This window comes from Bufo gargarizans, chromosome 10 (genome assembly GCF_014858855.1).
Source record: "Bufo gargarizans isolate SCDJY-AF-19 chromosome 10, ASM1485885v1, whole genome shotgun sequence".
Classification (NCBI taxonomy): Eukaryota; Metazoa; Chordata; class Amphibia; order Anura; family Bufonidae; genus Bufo; species Bufo gargarizans.
The window spans coordinates 72738654-72761167 of record NC_058089.1 but is presented as its reverse complement, the minus strand read 5'-3'; the positions used below and the strand labels follow the sequence as shown (position 1 = coordinate 72761167).

The 22514-nt window shown below is 44.5% G+C and overlaps 1 protein-coding gene across 1 annotated transcript in view; it reads right to left on the bottom strand.

The window, feature by feature from the left end:
* The window catches only part of EML3 (EMAP like 3), a 194096-nt gene that overhangs the window by 28214 nt on the left and 143368 nt on the right, over nucleotides 1–22514 (bottom strand). The window lies entirely within an intron of this gene.

Genomic DNA, 22514 nt, shown 5'->3' with positions numbered 1-22514 from the left:
CCCTCCAGATGGCTTTTCTTTGCTTCCGGCTGAAGTTCGTCTTCTTATCTTCCTGTCTTCGCTTCCATTCTGCAGCAGGAGACGGAGTGACGTCACCGCCTCCTGCTGGAGAAAGCGTCGTCCGGCAGTCTTCACAGCGCACTAGGCTGAATGCTAGTGCGCATGTTCAGGACCGCCGGCCACTCTCTGCAGTGTACAGTCTTCTATGTGAATCCTGTACTGACGCCTGCACAGCGTGATGTAAGCGCTGTGCAGGAGTGACGGCATAGCGATCAGCCACAGAGAATGATTGCTATGCTGCAGATCTCACTTGGGGCACTCAGTGGCAAATTGGGATTTGTATGTGTGTGTGGGAGGGGATGACACACTGGGGCAATGAGGATGGCACATGGGGGCACTGGATTTGACTGGGGCACAGTGGATGACACATAGGGGCAATGGATGGCACAAGAGGGCTCTGGCTGACAAATAGGGGACATTGGATGGCACTAGGGGCACTGGATGTCAATGTTATGGGGGCACTGTGAATGTCAGTGTTATGGGGGACACTGTGAATGTCACTGTTATGGGGGGCACTGTGGACGTCACTGTTATGGGGGGCACTGTGGACGTCCCTGTTATGCGGGGCACTGTGGACGTCACTGTTATGGGGGGCACTGTGGACGTCACTGTTATGGGGGCACTGTGGACGTCACTGTTATGGGGGCACTGTGGACGTCACTGTCATGGGGGGCACTGTGGACGTCACTGTCATGGGGGGCACTGTGGACGTCACTGTTATGGGGGCACTGTGGACGTCACTGTTATGGGGGCACTGTGGACGTCACTGTTATGGGGGCACTGTGGACGTCACTGTTATGGGGGCACTGTTGACGTCACTGTTATGGGGGCACTGTGGAAGTCACTGTTATGGGGGCACTGTGGACGTGTTTGTTATGGGCGCTGAGTATAAGTGATAGGGCTCTTGCACAGAACCGTATCTGTTTTGCGGTCTGCAAGTCGCGGATCCACTAAATAAGGTTACTGTCCGTGTGCGATTCACATTTTTTTGCAGTCCCATTGAGTTCAATGGGTTTTAAATCTGCATTATGAGGACCAGAATAGGACATGTTTTATCTTTCGCAGAACTGACATACAGATGTGGAAAGCACATGGACGTCATCAGTGTGGTTTTTACATCCGTATGTCAGTTCCAGTAAAGATAGAACATGTCCTATTCTGGTCCTCAAAATGAGGACCTCAAATCCATGGAACTCAATGGGACTGCAAAAATGTGGATTGGAAAATGGATACGGTAGTGTGCACACTCTGGAGATAGTGAGGGAAGATCCTGTGGACTGTCAGTGATGGGATTAGATACACCGCTCAGCAGGCTGCATCACACAGGATAGGATTGGATACACATGTGAGGGCAGAGCCTGTGGACGGTCAGTAATGGGATTTAGACACTGTGTGAGAAGTAGATTCATGTCTGGGTGTAGAAAGATTGTAAAGAAGCCAAATGTTAGACAATATTGGAGTTTGGACATTTTCTGCCAGACTCCAATTTACAGTAATACCATGACCCGGAAGCGATTTGAGTCAATTCAGAAATTCCTACACTGCAAAGACAATACACAGGGCCCACCCCATAATGACTCGATGTTTGAGCATCTGTTCAAGGTTAGTCCTGTCCTCGACCACTTTAACACCAGGTTTGCTAAGGTGTACACCCCTGATAAAAATGTCTGTGTAGATGGGTCTCTATTACTTTTCAAAGGGAGGATTAGATTCCGCCAGTACCTGCCTAGCAAACGGGCAATATATGGCATTAAAATTTACTAACTTTGTGAGAGTAGCTCTGGGTACACCAACAAGTTCCGCATTTACAAAGGAAAAGATTCCCCGATAGAACCATCAGAATAACCCCCCCATCCGTCCTAGGAGTTAGTGGGAAGATAGTGTGGGACTTACTACACTCACTGCTGGATAAGGGTTACCACCTCTATGTGGATAACTATTATACCAAACCATGTAACCCCAGGGGGGGGGAGTGACAATTACTTAAAACATAACTTTTACTAATCAATGTTAAAAGGAAAATAAATCCACTAGGTGATGCATCAAAAAATAAAAATGGAGGGTCCAATTATGGTACCCCAACACTGGTAGAAAAGTAGAATATGTCCTGCTCCACCTGAGGATAGGTGCGAGCAGTCTTACCCGAACCAGTACACGTGGTGGGACTGACTTCTCCTAGAGATATCGATGATGGTAGTTCCAGATGGACATGTGGTGTCAGTCTGTTGGAACAAGCCAAAAGATCTAGGAGGGAGTGGATGCAGGTGGAGGAGCTCTGTACCCTGTAGGCCCTGTTAAATCCTACGTGAGGGGAAGGGGTCTATGAGAGTCCTACCTATCTATACAGAGCTACCCGCCCCGAAAGGGGCAACCCCGTCCGGATACCTGTCCCTACTCAGGCCAAGTCCCTGGTTCTGGAAGCTAATAAACATTTGGTTGAGCTCCTATCAACATCCCTAAGGAACCACAGCAGCCTGGGGTTTATAAGCTGCAGTGTTAGGATTATATAAATCAAGTGGTGTGCCCCTTTTACTGACCACCATTCACAGTAACACCAGCTCCCCTGCCGCTGTACAAGGTACCACAACCACTGTCCTCAAACCAGTTTGCATCCTTGATTACAACAGGCACATGGGAGGGGTTGATCTTTTAGACCAAGTTCTGAAGTCATATAGTGCCTCACGAAAAACGAAAGTGTGGTACAAAAAGCTGGTCGTGCACCTTGTACAGACGGCAATTTATAATGCATACGTGTTATTTCAATCTCCAGGCCACACAAGAAATTTCCTTAAGTTCCAAGAGGCGGTTATCAAGGCTCTCATTTTTCAAAGCCAGGCCGGGGAGGGTCCCAGTACATCATGAAGTTATGGTGCCTGTGTTGTACCACCAGGGCAACATTTTCCAGGTCATGTATCCCAGACAACAAGACCCAAAAAAGATGCAGGGTGTGTTCCAAAAGAGGGATAAGGAAAGACACCATTTACCACTGCGAAACCTGCCCTGAAAAACCTGGCCTGTGCATGCAGGAGTGTTTCAAAATCTACCACTCATCCATGGAGTATTAATTGAATTTCATCCTTTATGTACCCTGTAGTTTTACCACCTTATATCTCTGATTTAGTCAGAATAGCTTACATATCCAACAATCTTCACCATCCATTACATATTAATTTCTGTGAAATACCTGTTAGGTCAAAAGTGCCCTTTCCATCACTTAAAATGTTTGTACGGGGTGCACTTTCCAAAATGGGGTTACTTCTTGGGGTTTTTAATTTCTGGGCACCTCAGGAATTTTTTTAATGCAACATAGCACCTATGGCCTCTTTCACACGACCATATGGCTTTTTCAGGGTTTTGCAGTCGGTTTTTCACGGATCCGTTGTTCCGTTTTTTTGTTTCCGTTTCTGTTCCGTTTTTCCGTATGACATTGAACACAAATACAGTAGTGGGCATAACATTTTCAACAGATGGTTCCACAAAAACGGAACGGATACGGAAGACAGAAACTGAAAGAGTACATTCCGTTTTTTTTTTTGCAGAACAAACGAACCATAAACGGAAAGAAAAACGGTTGTGTGAAAAAGGCCTAGAATCTATGTCTCCCAATTCAGGCCTGCCTGCAAAATCCATATCCCAATTACCTTTCCAGCTAAATCCACTCTCCAAAAGCCATACGGTGCTCCTTCCACTCTGAACCCTGCTGTGTGCCCATACATCAGTTTTTGAGCACATATGGGGTGTTGCCGTATTCAGGGGAACATGGGAAACAAAACGTGGGGTCCATTTGTGGGTGTAAAGCAACGTTTTCTTGAAAAAATAGCAATTTTAAATTTTCACTGCCAAGTGCTCACACTTTGAAAGGTGTTTTCCAAAATGGGGTCACTTTTTGGGGGTTTCCAACGCAGGGCCACCTCAGGGTGTCTTCATATGAGACATAGCTCCCAATTACCATTCCAGCTAAATCCACTCTCTAAAAGCCATATGGTGCCCCTTCCACCCTGAACCCTGCTGTGCGCCCATACATCAGTTTTTGAGCACATATGGGGTGTTACCGTATTTAGGGGAAAATGGGGAGCAAAATGTGGGGTGCATTTTGTCCTGTTACCCTTTGGGAAAGTGAAAAATGTGGATGCAAAGCAACTTTTTCTTGAAAAAAAAATTCATTTTTCATTTTCACTGCCAAGTTTTTTCTAATTCTAGGAAACACCTTTGAGTTCAAAATGCCCACTACACACCTTGAAAGATTCCTTCAAGGGCTTAGTTTCCAAAATGGGGTCACTTTTGGGGGGTTTCCACTGCAGGGCCACCTCAGGGTGTCTTCATATGCGACATAGCTCCCAATTACCATTCCAGCTAAATCCGCTCTCCAAAAGCCATATGGTGCTCCTTCCATTCTGAACCCTGCTGTGTGCCCATACATCAGTTTCTGACCACATATGGGGTGATTCTGTAAACTACAGAATCAGGGTAATAAACATTGAGTTTTGTTGGGCTGTTAACCCTTGATGTGTTGCAGGAATTGAAATTGATTAAAATAAAAAATCTGCTAAAAAAAGTGAAATTTTGAAATTACATCCCCATTTTCCTTTAATTCTTGTGGGATACCTAAAGGGTTAACCAAGTTTATAAAATCAGTATTGAATAGATTGAGGGGTGTAGTTTCTAAAATGGGGTGATTTATGGATGTTTTCTAATATGTAAGCCCAACAAAGTGAATTCATAACTGAACTGGTCCTTAAAAAATATGGTTTTGGAAATGTTCTTTAAAATGTTAAAATTTGCTTCTAAACTTCTAAGCCTTTAAAAAGTTCTCCAAAAAATAAAACCTCATTTATAAAAGGATCTAAACATGAAGTAGACATATGGGAAAGTAATAACTATTTTAGGAGGTATTACTATCTATTTTAAAAGTAGAGAAATCAAAATTTGGAAAGTTGTAAAAAAATATAAAAAAAATTGTAAATTTAGTAATTTTTTTATAAATAAAAATGTACCACTATCTTGAAGTACAATATGTGACTAGAAAACCTTCCCAGAATGGCTTGGATAAGTAAAAGCATTTTAAAGTTATCACCACATAAAGTGACACATGTCAGATTTGCAAAAAATGTCCTTTCACTACAATAAAAAAAGCATACAGTGCTCAGCTCATAGCCTGAGAGTTTTTTTTTTTCTCTCAGGCTATGAGCTGAGCACTGCGATTTGCCAGCGCTACAGCCTAGGAGAAGGAAACGCCGGCAGGCTTCTCCCAGTTGAGCCGAAAATCTTAAGATATCGGAGCCTATACCGGGAGAACGGAGTGGCGCCCAGGGATAATAGTAAGTGCAGGGAGATCCCTGGGCGCTGCTCTCCATGTCTGTATGCTTAGTTTAGATTTTTTATTGTAGTGAAAGGTCCTCTTTAACCACTTCAGCCCCGCTAGGTGAAACCCCCTTCATGACCAGAGCACTTTTTACACTTCGGCACTACACTACTTTCACCGTTTATCGCTCGGTCATGCAACTTACCATACAAATGAATTTTACCTCCTTTTCTTCTCACTAATAGAGCTTTCATTTGGTGGTATTTCATTGCTGCTGGCATTTTTACTTTTTTTGTTATTAATAAAAATGTAACGATTTTTTTGCAAAAAAATGACATTTTTCACTTTCAGCTGTAAAATTTTGCAAAAAAAAACGACATCCATATATAAATTTTTCACCAAATTTATTGTTCTACATGTCTTTGATAAAAAAAAAAATGTTTGGGCAAAAGAAAAATGGTTTGGGTAAAAGTTATAGCATTTACAAACTATGGTACAAAAATGTGAATTTCCGCTTTTTGAAACAGCTCTGACTTTCTGAGCACCTGTCATGATTCCTGAGGTTCTACAATGCCCAAACAGTAGAAAACCCCCACAAATGACCCCATTTCGGAAAGTAGACACCCTAAGGTATTCGCTGATGGGCATAGTGAGTTCATAGAACTTTTTATTTTTTGTCACAAGTTAGCGGAAAATGATGATGATTTTATTTTTTTTATTTTTTCTTACAAAGTCTCATATTCCACTAACTTGCGACAAAAAATAAAAAATTCTAGGAACTCACCATGCCCCTCACAGAATACCTTGGGGTGTCTTCTTTCCAAAATGGGGTCACTTGTGGGGTAGTTATACTGCCCTGGCAATTTAGGGGCCCTAATGTGTGAGAAGAACTTTGCAATCAAAATGTGTAAAAAATGACCGGTGAAATCCAAAAGGTGCACTTTGGAATATGTGCCCCTTTGCCCACCTTGGCAGCAAAAAAGTGTGACACATCTGGTATCGCCGTACTCAGGAGAAGTTGGGGAATGTGTTTTGGGGTGTCATTTTACATATACCCATGCTGGGTGAGAAAAATATCTTGGTCAAATGCCAACTTTGTATAAAAAAAATGGGAAAAGTTGTCTTTTGCCAAGATATTTCTCTCATCCAGCATGGGTATATGTAAAATGACACCCCAAAACACATTCCCCAACTTCTCTTGAGTACGGCGATACCAGATGTGTCACACTTTTTTGCTGCCAAGGTGGGCAAAGGGGCACACATTCCAAAGTGCACCTTTCAGATTTTGCAGGCCATTTTTTACACATTTTGATTGCAAGGTACTTCTCACACATTTGGGCCCCTAAATTGCCAGGGCAGTATAACTACGCCACAAGTGACCCCATTTTGGAAAGAAGACACCCCAAGATATTCCGTGAGGGGCATGGCGGGTTCCTAGAATTTTTTATTTTTTGTCACAAGTTAGCGGAAAATGATGATTTTTTTTTTCTCTTTTTTCCTTACAAAGTCTCATATTCCACTAACTTGCGACAAAAAATAAAAAATTCTAGGAACTCGCCATGCCCCTCACGGAATACGTTGGGGTGTCTTCTTTCCAAAATGGGGTCACTTGTGGCGTAGTTATACTGCCCTGGCAATTTAGGGGCCCATATGTGTGAGAAGTACTTTGCAATCAAAATCTGTAAAAAATGACCGGTGAAATCCGAAAGGTGCACTTTGGAATATGTGCCCCTTTGCCCACCTTGGCATCAAAAAAGTGTCACACATCTGGTATCGCCGTACTCAGGAGAAGTTGGGGAATGTGTTTTGGGGTGTCATTTTACATATACCCATGCTGGGTGAGAGAAATATCTTGGCAAAAGACAACTTTTCCCATTTTTTTATACAAAGTTGGCATTTGACCAAGATATTTTTCTCACCCAGCATGGGTATATGTAAAATGACACCCCGAAACACATTCCCCAACTTCTCCTGAGTGACTGTTGGGTTGAGGTACCAGGAACGACATTGGGGAAATGTCGCTCGTGTAGACGGCTAACTACACTGGTGGTTGGGGCCACGGAACCTCCTGGATACAGGAGATTCTCGATGATCTCTTCCTGAAATTTGAGGAAGGATCCAGTTCTCCCAGCCTTACTGTAGAGAACAAAACTATTGTACAGAGCCAATTGAATTAAATATACAGACACCTTCTTATACCAGCGTCTGGTGCGTCGGGAAACTAAATACGGAGACAACATCTGGTCATTGAAGTCCACCCCTCCCATGTGGAGGTTATAGTCGTGGACTGAGAGGGGCTTTTCAATGACACGGGTTGCTCGCTCAATTTGTATTGTCGTGTCTGCGTGAATGGAGGAGAGCATGTAAACGTCACGCTTGTCTCTCCATTTCACCGCGAGCAGTTCTTCGTTACACAGTGCGGCCCTCTGCCCCCTTGCAAGACGGGTGGTAACGAGCCGTTGGGGGAAGCCCACGCGACTAGTTTGCGCGGTACCACAGGTGCCAATCCGTTCTAGAAACAAATGCCTAAAGAGGGCCACACTTGTGTAAAAATTGTCCACATAAAGATGGTACCCCTTGCCGAATAAGGGTGACACCAAGTCCCAAACTGTCTTCCCACTGCTCCCCAGGTAGTCAGGGCAACCGACCGGCTCCAGGGTCTGATCTTTTCCCTCATAGACCCGGAATTTGTGGGTATAGCCTGTGGCCCTTTCACAGAGCTTATACAATTTGACCCCATACCGGGCGCGCTTGCTTGGGATGTATTGTTTGAAGCCAAGGCGCCCGGTAAAATGTATCAGGGACTCGTCTATGCAGATGTTTTGCTCTGGGGTATAAATATCTGCAAATTTCTGGTTGAAATGGTCTATGAGGGGCCGAATTTTGTGGAGCCGGTCAAAAGCAGGGTGGCCCCTGGGACGGGAGGCGGTGTTGTCACTAAAGTGCAGGAACCGCAGGATGGCCTCAAAACGTGCCCTGGACATGGCAGCAGAGAACATGGGCATGTGATGAATCGGGTTCGTGGACCAATATGACCGCAATTCATGCTTTTTTGTCAGGCCCATGTTGAGGAGGAGGCCCAGAAAAGTTTTAAGTTCGGAAACTTGGACTGGTTTCCACCGGAAAGGCTGGGCATAAAAGCTTCCCAGGTTAGCGGTGATAAATTGTGTGGCATACCTGTTTGTTTCGGCCACAACTATGTCTAAAAGCTCCGCAGTCAAGAACAGCTCAAAAAATCCCAGGGCCGAACCGATCTGAGCTGTCTCAACCCGAACTCCAGACTGGGCAGTGAAAGGGAAAACTACAGGTGCGGCTGAAGTTGGGGACTGCCAATCAGGGTTTGCCAGCACCTCTGGGATTCTAGGGGCTCTACGGGCACGTCTTTGCGGTGGCTGCGATGGGGTCACTACTGCACGTGCCACCGTACCAGCTTCAACTGCCCTTCTGGTGCTCGCTACTTCACCAGGTTGTACGGCAGTGCTGGTACTAGGTCCAGGGAGGGCTGGGCTGCTGGTGTATGCCTCACCACGTAATCCGACAGCACCAGCCCCACTCTGCTGCTCTTGAAGCGGATCCTGCGCAACCTGCGGTCTAGCGACACGGGGCCGGGTACGCCTGGTGGTATCAGGGACCTCAGCCTCCTCGTCCGAACTTTGGGTCAGAGAGCCACTGCTTTCTACAGGTTCGTATTCTGACCCGCTGGATTCATCAGATGAGGGTTCCCACTCCTCATCCGACTGGGTCAGAAGCCTGTAGGCCTCTTCAGAAGAATACCCCCTGTTTGACATGTGGGCAACTAAATTTAGGGGTATTCCCTGAGACTACCCAAAAAAAAAAAAGCAAGCCTGTCTTACAAAGGGGAGGCTAGCGAAGTACCGGAGGCCGCTGCGGTTGATAAAAAATATCAAAACTGATTTTTTTATCGCCGCAGTGCGTGTAAAGTGAATGTGCAGTGATCAAAAAAAATTTTTTTTTTGTCACTCCGGTGGGGCGGGTGTGGGCGAACGCACGTGTGGGCGACCGATCAGGCCTGATCGGGCAAACACTGCGTTTTGGGTGGAGGGCGAACTAAAGTGACACTAGTACTATTATAGATCTGACCGTGATCAGTTTTGATCACTTCCAGATACTATAAAAGTACAAATGCTGATTAGCGATACGCTAATCAGCGAATAACGGACTGCGGTGCGGTGGGCTGGGCGCTAACTGATCGCTAACTACCTAACCAAGGGACCTAAACTATACCTAAAACCTAACGGTCAATAACAGTGAAAAAAAAAAAGTGACAGTTTGCACTGATCACTTTTTTCTTTTCACTTGTGATTGACAGGGGTGATCAAAGGGGTGATCAAAGGGTTAATTGGGGTTCAGGGGGGTGATCAGGGGCTAAAGTGTAGTGTTTGGTGTACTCACTGTGAAGCCTGCTCCTCTGCTGGATCCAACCGACGAAAAGAACCAGCAGAGGAGCAGGCAGCCATATATCAGATCATATTTACTAATATGATCTGATATCTGGCACTTTGATTGGCTTTTTTAAAAATCAGCAACCTGCCAGCCACGATCATTGGCTGGCAGGTTGCTGACGAAATACTTCTCGACGAAATGCCGGCACGAACTGCGCACGTGCGGGCGCATACTCGCGTCATCTCGCGTCTCGCGAGTGGACGCGTATATGCGTGACTGTGCGCAGCGCTGCCACCTCCGGACCGCACATCTGCGTTAGGCGGTCCGGAGGTGGTTAAGGTGAAAAATGTCAGGGTCCTGAAGGGGTTAAGCATTGCTTTTTACACTCTCTGTGCTTTGCACATATCAGAACCGCTTTAAGACCAATACAGACAACATCATTAGGCAGCTGATAATGGTGGAAATACAGCAGAAGGAGGGGTTTTAAAGATGTCACCCGTTCACAAGTGCAGCAGGCACCATAGCCACTGTCTCTCTGCTGTTTCAAACAGCAGAGGCCCGGGGACAATGTCTGTGACCGCTGATAATGCTGATCGCAGACAATTAAGCCTTTAGGTCAAATGTGACCACAGCATCTAAATGCGGAAACATGCACTTTCGAGTCAGGAATGGGTCCTCCCATTGGGGGAGCCGTTCCTTCGCTCTGTTGCGCTGGGATTCTTTCAAGAGAAAAGTGGCAGGGCTCCATAAGAAAAACAGGAAATGGAGCTTCGATTGTAGTTCTATCAAACCATAATGTAAGCGATAAGCGATCTGAAGATCCCAAATTCGAGCCTCCTAGTAAAAGTAAAAAAAAAAAAGTTCTAAAAAATATTTTAAAAAATTACTCCCAAATTGAAATATTAAAATATTTACCCCATAAAGCGAATGGCATAATGATCAAAAAATCAAAATGGCCAATTCTGCATTTTTTTTCATCACTTCACGTAACCCCAAAAATTTAATAAAATGTGATCTAAAAGTTGCACATACTCCAAAGTGGTGACAATACAAACTACAGATCACCCCACAAAAAATTTGCACCCCACATAGCTGTGTAGACATAACTATAAGGCCTCATGCACACGACCGTTTTTCGGGTCGGGTGCGGACCCATTCACTTCAATGGGACCGCAAAAGATGCGGACAGCACTCCGTGTGCTGTCCACATTCGTTGCTCCATTCCAAGGCCCCGCAAAAAAATATAGCATGTCCTATTCTTGTCCGTTTTGCGGACAAGAATAGGCATGTCTACAATGGGCCGCCCGTTCCGTTCCACAAACTTACGCACGGTCGTGTGCATGTAGCCTAAAAAGGTTATGGAGGTCATAATATTGTGGTGAAGTAATTTTTTTTTGTATTAGAACACAGGAGAACTATATAAATGTGGTATTGTTTTAATTGTATGAAGATCACAGGTTTTACCTGATAGGGAACACCGTAGAGACAAAACCTGTAAAACTGTGGTTGTTATAAGGGAAAATAATAGCATTCTTCATACAGAATGCTAAGTAAATTAGGTATAGAGGGGTTAAAAAAATAATAATTAATTAAACTCACCTCATCCACTTGTTCGTGCTGCCCGACTCGTCTACTTTCTTCTTCTTTGATGACATGGGAGAAAAGGACCGTTGGTGATGTCACTGCGCTCATCACATGGTCCATCACCATGGTGATGGACCATGTGATGAGCGCAGTGACGTCAACCAAAGGTCCTTTTCCTCCCAGGTCATCAAAGAAGAAGAAAGTGTCACTGATGTAGTAGGGGAGAACACCAAAAGACACTAGGCCTCACCGCTAGGGAAGGAAAAGGGTCACCACCTATAAAACCCTGCTCCTGACCCTAACTCCTAGGGCACCTTTCAATGGTAGAGATACTCATACACGGGAACCTAGAAAACCCTGGTGACCCTCAGATGCACTAAAGATAATGACAGGGCAGAGACCACCCGTTCCTTCCCTGGTGAAGGAACTAGCGTCTCACTGAGGCCTAGTAAACAACCGGGGGGGGGGGGAATACAAAACACAACAAGCGGAACACAACTTCAGAGGATGAAGGAACACAACTTCAGAGTGATGGGAAAAGTCTGACTAAATAGGGCGAGGTAAAGGTCACATGATCCACACCTGAACAGGAGGTGTGGACATACCAGCAACACACAGACAAAGTGAAACCAAAAGAGGCTGTCCGATCACTAATGCGTACATACAGAAGACGAGCCGGGCAGCGCGAACAAGTGGATGAGATGAGTTTAATGAAAAAAATATTTTACCCCTCCATACCTAATTTACTTAGTATTCCGTATGAAGAATGCTATTATTTTCTCTTATAACCATGTTATAAGGGACAATATTAAAATCTACAGAATACCTAACCCAAACCCGAAGGTTTGGGTCTGGGTACCACACTGGGTACCACACACCGTGTGGTGTCAAAGGGTAAAAGGTCAGCCTGGCCAAAAGGCGTAATAAGGGAGCAGGTCACCTCCTACAGCTTCCCTATTCCTCTCCCTGACTCCTCACTGTATGAACGGACCCCGATGGTAGGACGACTCATACTCAGGATTCCTAGAGACCCTAAGTCACCCTGGTAATCCCTCACCAAGGAGCAGGGAAGAGACGACCTGTTCATCCCAGTCATGGAGGAACAGGAGTCTCTATCTGAGGCCAGGCTGCAAGGAGAGGGGAACACATACAGCATAAGGAGATGGCAGGTAAGCGAAACCAATAACATACATACCTGCCACAGACACACTGAATGGAACCCGTGCACTAGTGCTGCTGTCCACACCAACATTAAAGGACACAGCACACACCACAAACCACACAGGAACCCAGGACACCATAGCTGCAATAACATGAGACAGGGAACTGTCTAGTAAACATGCTGGACACCAAACACCACCAGACATGTAACACCAAACTAGACATACAAACACCCTGAACATAACCCACAGGAAGGGAAGGAGACACTGGGATAACATTGATGACCACAAGGGTGGCCCTGACTGGACAGATGGAACACCCTGGACTGGAGCAGAGCTCCAGCACCAACGACAGCTGAAGTACAACTGACTCCAGCCAGGGAGCCACAGAGGATAAACCCCTAGTGACCACAGAGTTAACCCTTACAGCACCAGACAGAGGGAGGCTACAACTTAAAGGGGAAGTGCACACACAAGCATACCAAACACGTAACCACCGTCAACAGCATGCATGGCAACCATGTCACGGCAATCACCCAGAAGGCCGAGACACTGCCACCGCATGCTCTCACAGCAACATGTTGCCGCGGGCAACCGCAAGTGTGGCAACAGTGTCACAGCGTACACCATAGGACATGACACGCGAGTGCAAAATTCATTGCACTCGCGCGCAAAAAACGGAATAACGCAATCACATACAATACTCACCCCACTCGCAGGCAAAATCGCACGATTTTCCCGCGACGCACCTGCATCCTATCCGTCCCTCACAGACGGCGCCCATGTGAAAGAGGCCTTACACTTTTTGTGAGGCAAGGTAACAAAAAAAAAGTTTTGCACCATTTTTATTTTTTGTTATTTACAATGTTCCTCTTACAGGTTAGATAATGTGATATTTTTATACAGCAGGTTCTTACGGACGCAGCGATACCTCATATGTATACTTTTTTATTTACTTAAGTTTTACACAATAACAGCATTTTTTAAACCAAAAAAATTATATTTTATGTTTCAATGGATTATTTATTGGAAATGAAACATAATAAGTCGTATTAATACAAAGTACAAGATGAAATGTGAATTACACATAAGAAGGAACATTATTGGGTGATATTCCTTACATAGCACAAGCTACAGTCAGTATACAAAAGTATGGAATGACAGTGGGGTCACATAATTTGACATAAACATATACCCAACCCTCAAGGCTTCTGCTGATTGCCTCTATTCAACTCAAACTACCATTTACAAAGCGATGCAATAGCGAAGGTCTGTGGAGTAGGGGGAGGACAACCAGGGCTACAAAAACTTTTCAAAAGCAATAAATGTGTCCATACGGATGGCCGTGAGCCACTCGTAGAGTAAGATTCGATTAATCCTGTCTAGGATGGCCTGGTATCTCAGTGAGGAAGATGGCCATTTAAAAGCAATGTGAATTCTAGCAGCTAAAAATATAAATTGCGATAAATTAAATTGGCATATGTAAGCCAAGAGGGTTTTCCCCCTAGAAGACATAAGGAAAGTGATGTAGGATAACACATCACTGCAGATAGTAGACTACTTATTTGGTTCCAGAACCTCCTCACTATCGGCATGTCCACCAGGTGTGTAGCATTGTACCCTCCTCCCCACATCCCCGAAAGCACCTGGAAGAAACCTCAGGATAAATATGGTGTAGTCTAGTTGGAACCATCTAAGTTCTATGTAGGATTTTTATGGATGTCTCTGCTGACGTGGTTTGCCACGACCCCTTGGTAAGAGTCTGGGAGCGCTAGTGCCAGCTGGATAATGAATATTCCACATGCATGTCCTCCTCCCACACTTTCATATAAGGCAGTTTGGCTCCTTCTGGAGCTGCATTACGTAACCCGTAGATCCGAGATAGCAGACCCTGTTTATATAATGAATATGTAACTGATCGTTCAAAAGGGGTAAAGTCAATGGTTTGGTTAGTAGTTCGTAAGGGATATAAGAAAGAAAAAATCTGACTCACATTAAATTGCTCCGTTTCAGGGGGGGAGTATTTGTCATTAAGGTCTACCATGGAGATCAATTTACCTCTAATAAGGAATCTATGAAGAAAGCATAACTTATTAGAGATCCACTATGCAAACGCATTTGTCTGGAGTCCAGGAGGAAAAGCGGGGTTTCCCACCAAATAAATCAAAGGTGAAAGTTTAGATTGTAATGAAAACTTAAATCTAATATATCTCCATAGAAGAAGGGAGTAATAGGACAGGAGGGACGTAGTGCGGATGGTAGGCGGTAAGGGAATGGTAGACCGGGTCAGGGCCCTCCAAGAGTAAGGAGCAAGCTTAGATTGCTCCAGTGAAACCCACAAAGGGTGTATTTTAAGGTCTAGATGAGTCAAATACTATTGAGCCAGTCTAGTTGCCTTGTAATCTTTTATAAGGTTTGGTACAGAAAGACCTCCTTAAGTTTTATGTCGACACATTGTTAGCCTGGATATACGGGGGCGTTTATGCGCCCAGATAAATTTTAAGACATCCGCCTGGAGGGCCCGCAGGTCAAAGGCGGGGACTGGCACAGGAAGGTTTCTAAATAAATAAAGAAATCTTGGTAGAACTACTATTCTTATTATATGGATCCTTCCAACCCAGGATACTGGGAGGGAGTTCCAAGACGAGAGGTCTTCTCTAATTTTGCTGTATAGAGGAAAATAGTTAATTTTGTAGACCGAGTCGATTCTCAAGGGCAATAACGTTCCCAGGTAAGGGCTATAATGGGGTTTATGTTGGAAAGGGAAGTTCTGTAGTAGGGGAGTCCTAGTTTGGGGTGGGGTGTTGCATAAAAGGAGCTCAGACTTGGAATGATTGATTGTAAGGCCTGAGGCAAAAGAAAAGGATTTCAATCATTTCATCAGGGATGGGAAGGATATGACAGTATTGATAATAGAGAGCAGTAGGTCGTCCGCAAAAAGATTTAGCTTATATTCTGTTCCACCAACTGAGAGACCAGTAATATCTGGGTGGGTTCTTATATGAATTGCCAAGGGTTCCATCGCTAGGGCGAATAAGGCAGGGGAAAGAAGGCACCCTTGACGTGTGCCTCTATGGATCGGAATAGGTAACATGTGTGTGGCAGGGAGTTTAAGGCTAGCTCCAGGGGTGGAATATAGGGCTTGGATGGCTTTTAAGAAGGTCCCCTCAATACCCATAGAGCAGAATACTTTATAAAGATAATTCCATGACACTGTGTCAAAGGCCTTCTCTATATCTAAAGCCAGCACTGCCAGTGGAGTATCGGTTCTGTTGGATTTTTGTATCAGATTCAAGAGTTTTCAAATGTTATCTGGTGCTTCTCTGCCAGGAATGAATCCAACTTGGTCTTTATGTACTAGGTCTGGGAGCAGCCTGTTAAGGCGGTGAGCTAGGATAGAGGGGAATGTTTTGTTATCTAAGGAGAGAAATTGCCTAGATATGGAGGGCAGTAGGGGGTCCTTGTTAGGTTTGGGCATTACAGTAATTTTGGCTGAAAGAAATTCAGATGGAGGTGTTGATCCCTACAATAATTTATTGCAGTATTGGGTGATGTGTGGGACTAATAATGATGCAACTTTCTTATAATAAAGTGCAGAGAAACCATCGGGTCCTGGGGCCTTTGCCTATTTTCAGAGCTTTAATAGTAAATTCTACTTTTCCCCCCGAAAATTCCCTACCCAGATCTGATAATGCTTCAGGGGTGACTCTAGGGAGTGGAATAGAAGACAGGAAGTCATCCCTCTCCAATCTATGGTCCACTGCTGGGTCAGAATATAATTGCTTATAGAAAGCATGGAATGTATCATAAATGACATCAGGGTTTGATGTGGTCTGACCTGAACCTGTACGTATTTGGAATACTTGGTTGATTTTTTGCCTAGCCTTAAGTTGTCGGGCTAGCATTTTATCTGGTTTGTTGGCAAATTTATAATAGTATGAAGCTGTCCATCGAAGGGCTTTTTCAGTATTGTTAGAGAGAAGCATATTAATTAGCATTTTAGTGTCTTTCACCGCTTTAAGGAGATATAGAGATAGGGATTGTTGGTGAGCACGCACTAGCCTTCCTAATTTGGCTTCTAAAGCTGTTTGAGATGAGTTCCTGTCTCCTTCAGTCAAGAGGAGACGCTTATAATCCTCCCCGCAAAAAGGCTTTGTGAGTTAGCCACAGCGTTATTGGATCTATCTCATGGGTAGAATTTTTTTTTTAATTCGTCATGGAGTTGATCACATATGGTTGTCACGATAGGCAAGTCAGCTGGGAAATTTACTAAACACGGGAAAACAAACAGAACAAACAACTAGGCCCAAAAGCTAGGGAGAAAAGGGTCACCTCCTAGCGATCCCTAAAAGCTTTCCCTACACTGCTGTGCCCATGTGCATACCCTTAGGGTGGATATGCACATGCCCTCGTGCCTAAACCTAAACACCCTGTGCAAACCCTAAGCAGCAGGGAAAAGGGAAGAGGTAACCTGCTTCTTCAAACCAGGAGGAAGCAAGCTTCTCCCTAGAGGAGAGGCCCAGATAAAACACACAAAGGAAAATGAAGGGGAGGACTTATCTTGAGCAGAGCTGGAGCAGACGCTCCACCACAAATCAAGAGCTCCCAGGAAGAACTATAACCCGCACAGGCCACTGGGGGAAGGAGGGATAAATAGCATGTGCAGCCAGTCTGACAGATCTCCGCACATTCACAGGGAAGGCGTGACAATAGTAGGGCGAGTCAAGAGGGATTTGTTTAGTCTCCAAGAATAAGGAGTGCTGGTTTGGCCAGCGGTGACAATCTCAGACAAAACAATATCATGGTCCGAACATGAGGAAACAATATGCCTGGAGTAGGATAGGTAGGGCAGGTAGGACGTGTGAACCAATATCATATAATACATGTGTATACGTGGTGGGCAGGGGAGTAATAAGTATATCCCCTTTGAGGGCCGTTGTGTTCTCTACACGAATCCACCAAGGATAATGATTCTAAAACACGCCGTATTTTGGCAGTGTAAGAAGATGGGCGAAGGTGGCTAGGAGGAGATGAGCGATCCAGTGTGGGATTAAGAACAAAATTGAAGTCTCCACACCATAAAATCTTATGGTAGGAGAGGGGTTCAATAATGAGGCTCATTTCACTAAAAAAGGTGATGGGATCATCAGTCGGGGCGTTAACATTTACCATACAAAGGATTTCCTCCTTATAATTGCTCACTAGAATCACATATCTCCCATTGGGATCGATAATAGACTAGCAATTTTTTTAACAAAGTGATCACTCCCCTGCTTTGAGAGGGGTATGTAGAGGAGAAGAACCTCGTATATCGCGGGTGAAAGTATCTCGGATGTGATGTAGGTGTGAAGTGTGACTCCTGCAGGCAGATCACATCGGGCAAATGCTTAAGGTATGTGGAAAAGGCTGATTTACGTTTCCTAGGGGAATTAAAACCACTCACATTGTGGGATAGTAACTTACACATAATGATGGAATATGGATCAGTGCCAGATTAGAGTGTATTGCCTAACGTGACTCGCCCCAGGATCCCCCCACCACCACCTTCCCACCTGACTGATCCTATGAAAATATATGGTAATGGTAGGCATAATCCCCAAAAAGAAAACAAGTGAACAATAAAACATTAACATTGTGCTAGCAAGCACTATATAACATAGAATATGGCTGAACCTAACAAGGCCAGCAAGTAAAGATGGGTTAGATGGAGGGAGACATGGCCCATAATTAGCCATTGGTTCCTCACCAAGTAACCCTTGCATAGGAAGCAACATGAAAGTCCGTCGCGCCAAATCCCTGCTGTGAGACAAAAGAAAAAATGAAAAAATGAAAAAAAGAAAAAATATCACTGGAGCATAAGGAACCCCAACGAGTTAACGAATTATAGAAAAGATAACATTAGTGGCCGAAACATTAGAGGTCGGAGAACCTCCTCTCTTGTAGTTGAATAGGCTCAGGTTGCTGGTGATCTAGTTGCAGAAGAAGACGAGGATGGAACCTTGGTCCAATCTCTGGCTGGAAGTTGAGGCCTTGGTGGAGCTGCCGGAATGTCCGCTCCCTCGCAGGGGATCCCCGCCTTTTGTAACGCCTCATAGCCTTCCGCTGGTGAGTGGACCGTATGGTTATGGGAGTTTAGCTGAAAAGATAAGGTAAAAGGGAACCCCCATCTATATCGCACTTGCGCCTTCTGCAAGGGTTGTGTGACTGGCCTCATCTCTCTGCGTTTGCGAAGTGTCGATGGTGCCAAGTCCGCATACAGATGCACAGAGAAAGGGAGTCCGGGAAGGTCGGGGTGGTTCCAGGCAGCTGCCAGTATTTGATCCCTCATCTCAGGATGGTGAAGCTTGAGGACAACATCCCTTGGTAAGGCAGCAGAGTGCGGTTTTCCCAAGGCTCTATGGATTCTGTCCATCCGTAGCTGATTTTGCTCTGTCTGGGGAAGCAAAGCTTTAAATAGATTATTCATAGTTATTTGCAGATTCAAGAAGGTTTCAGGGAGGCCTCTGACATGCAGGTTCCCTTTTCTGGACCTGTTTTCCAGATCGTCTATTTTGAGTTCCAGGGCTGGACTGCGCTGCATGGGAGTTAATTTCCTCTCTGTCAGTGCCAATGGCGTCAGCCATATCATTTGCCCTCGTCTCCAGTTCAGAGACCCAAGATCCCAGATCTTGTATTTGGCGGGAGAACTCTCCCACCGCCTGAGAAAGCGCAGTACGGAATAGAGAAGCTATATTCTTATATAAGTCAGCCTGACCTGGATCAGTGATGTTGAGAGAGGGTGAGTGTCCACCATCAGCAGAGGAGGCGGGACTGACTGGTGAAGAAACGGGGTCCGCCATGCTGGTGTTTCTGGTATGCCTGAACAGTTCAGGCAAAGTCTGCGATGGAGCAGGCGTCCTGGCATGTTTAGGTTTTCCCTTGTTGCGGGTCATCTTCGGGGTCCCCTGCATATATGCGGCGAGCTTTTGGAGCCGTAAGTACGGCGCTAATGTCAGGGTAAATTCGGCGTGCAGAGCGGCGCTCACGGAGACATGTCCTCCTCGCAAGCTGCGCGCATGCGCTCCTCCAAAAATGATATTTTAATGTCTCCATGTTCTGAGAGCTATAGTTTTTTTGTTTTTGTTTTTAGCGATTTTATTGTTTAGGTGCTCATTTTTTCCAGAATGAGGTTACTGTTTTATTGGTACCATTTTGTGGGACATACCCCTTTTTGATCACTTGGTGTTGTACTTTTTGTGATGTAAGGTGACAAAAATGGAATTTTTTTACACAGTTTTTATTTTTTATGATGTTTATCGGACGGGGTGGATCATGTGATATTTATAGAGCCGACCGTCACGGAGGCGGCAATACCAAATATTTATATATATATATTTTTCTCCTATGTTCAATTTTTTTATTTTATTACTTAATTGGGGATTTTGGGGCTGACATAGTAGCCCAAGTTACAGGTCAAATACACCCCCCAGAGAGGCTGTACAACGCAATACATGGCTGTACAGCCTCAGTGCAGGGCTGATCGAGGTCTGTCAAAGACCTGACAGCTCCTGCACTCTCCCAGCCCTGGCGGTCACATGACCGCCAGGCCGGGACAGGAAGCGCATAGGTGAGCGCTGTGTATGCAGCGATCTAGAAGGCAGGGACACCTGGCAACTGCCCCTGCCTTCTCTCTGGGTTGCCCTGCTGTCACTGACAGCAGGGCAACCCGCTCTGCAGCTGCACGAGCTGCGATCTCTGAATGGACGTTCCAGAACGTCCATTCAGAGTTAAACATCCACCCATAGGACATTTATATTCTATGGGCGGATGTGAGGTGGTTAAGGGAATTGGTCCATGCAAGCAGCTAATATAATATTCCACAAACTTGTGCCATAGAGCGGTGTCATATCACTTGGCACAAAGGACGATCTACTATTTATTATTCGCTATTTTTTATATTTAGTTTGGGGGATTTTGGAAGGGTAAAGCTTCTGTTTATTATTTTTATTATTTATATATTTATTAGGTTACTTTCACACTAGCGTTTTTTGCGGATCCGTCATGGATCTGCAAAAACACTTCTGTTACAATAATACAACCGCATGCATCTGTCATGAACAGATCCGGTTGTATTATGTCTTCTATAGTCATGACGGATCCGTCTTGAACACTATTGAAAGTCAATGGGGGACAGATCAGTTTTCTATTGTGCCAGAAAAAACGGATCCATCCCTATTGACCTACATTTACCTACAGTTACCATAAGGGACTATGCAGAGCTAGGTTTTGAAGGGGAAAACACAGTGACCTTTTGACTATCTTGTTTAGCTCTATCTAGACTGTTGTCTATGTCTGAAAACTGCTTAATCATTCCCATTGAAGATCAATACAAGTCTATGGCACAGTGAACTGCAACATTGTTTCTGTTAGTCTCTGTATCTCCAGCTTCACCCCCCATCCCCCCCTTTCCTCCCATTAGAAAGGTTCTAGATCAGTTAGAAATTGTATAAATGTAGATAGAGGTCTGCAAATAGGGACTCTGCCAGACTGCACAAGTGAGCAGAAGAAGATGCTGAGATGGGAATATTCTACCACAGACCCTGGGTCACCAGCCTTTTGACCATGAAGCCAGCCGGAAGACTGAGCCACAGACATTGGGCCACCAGCCGTCTAAGAAAGAGAGGGATAGCTAGATCAGGCCTTTCCTCAGCGTAGAAGTTTCTACCAAAGGCGAACCCAGTGTGTTGCCTGTATTGTTTTTCAATTGAGTTTCTCCAATAAAGAAGCACAGTGGTTTACTGCATACCCTGAAGGCCCTATTCATATGAACACTCATTAGCAATGATCCGGCAGGGTAATACTGCCACCGACTACCCAATGAACAAGCAACGCTTATTCATCGGGTAATTGGAGTCTTTCAACATGTTTTAAAATAACTGTTTGCCGGCAGCAGATCGTGCCGTGTCATCAGCACACTGCTGCCAGCTAACAATGAGGACCAGAATGTTCTCAGAAATCGATTGCTGCAATCAGATTTGTAATATCTCACAGAAAGTTCAAAACCTCAAAGTTCTGTTTTCAGCACCAGAGACAACACATTGAACACGTCAAATAGCTGTGCATCACAGGGAATTGTTACAACTTTCTGTGTTGATAACTTTTGCAAATCAGATTACGGAAATCTTGATCCAATATGATTGATTTGCCATTGATCCAATATGGCGGCTTTCAAGTTGGTAGCCATGTTCCTGACATAGCCTAAAAGATAGACCCCCTCAGATATTTCATTTTCCCTTTCATTTTTGAAGTAAAAGGATGGCCTGAGACTTTTGACTTCTATTGGCCTACATATATACCATATTTTCCTACTACAAGAATCCACCAGACTATAAGGATACCTGCTCACGGGTGCGCGTATATGCATAAAAGATCCGCTCGATTTTCCATGCTGATTACTGTGCGTTTCTGTACCTAAAGATTTGGAAATCCACATGGCAGGCCAATTTCAGCTCAGAAAATAATCTGCAAAGCATAAATGAGAATTGTCTAATCGAATGCACTTTGCTGGTACCATATTTTTTCTGCATGGGAATCCACATGGAAAAACGCACGTAATCTTCAGCGTGTGCAGGTAGCATAAGATGCACTCTAGGCTTAGGTAAACTTTTTGAATGAAAAAAAAAAGGCAAAAATAAAATCCCTACCACTTAATTTGTATTGCCACTTCCATAATGACCGCACTACACAATTATCATGTATCGTATCCCGTACAGTGAATGCTGTCACAAGAAAAAAACAATGCTAGAATTGCAGTTTTTTCCTTATTTCCCACCCAAAAAACTGAATAAAAAGCAATCAAAAAGTGTTATATACCCCTTAAAGATACAATGAAAACTACTACTTAACCTGGAAAAGCCCTCACATTGTTCCGTAGAATGAAAAATGATTGGTCTTGGGATGTGAGCAATGTAAAAACATTTTCTTTTATTTTTTTAATGGTTTTATTGTACAAACATAGCAAAACA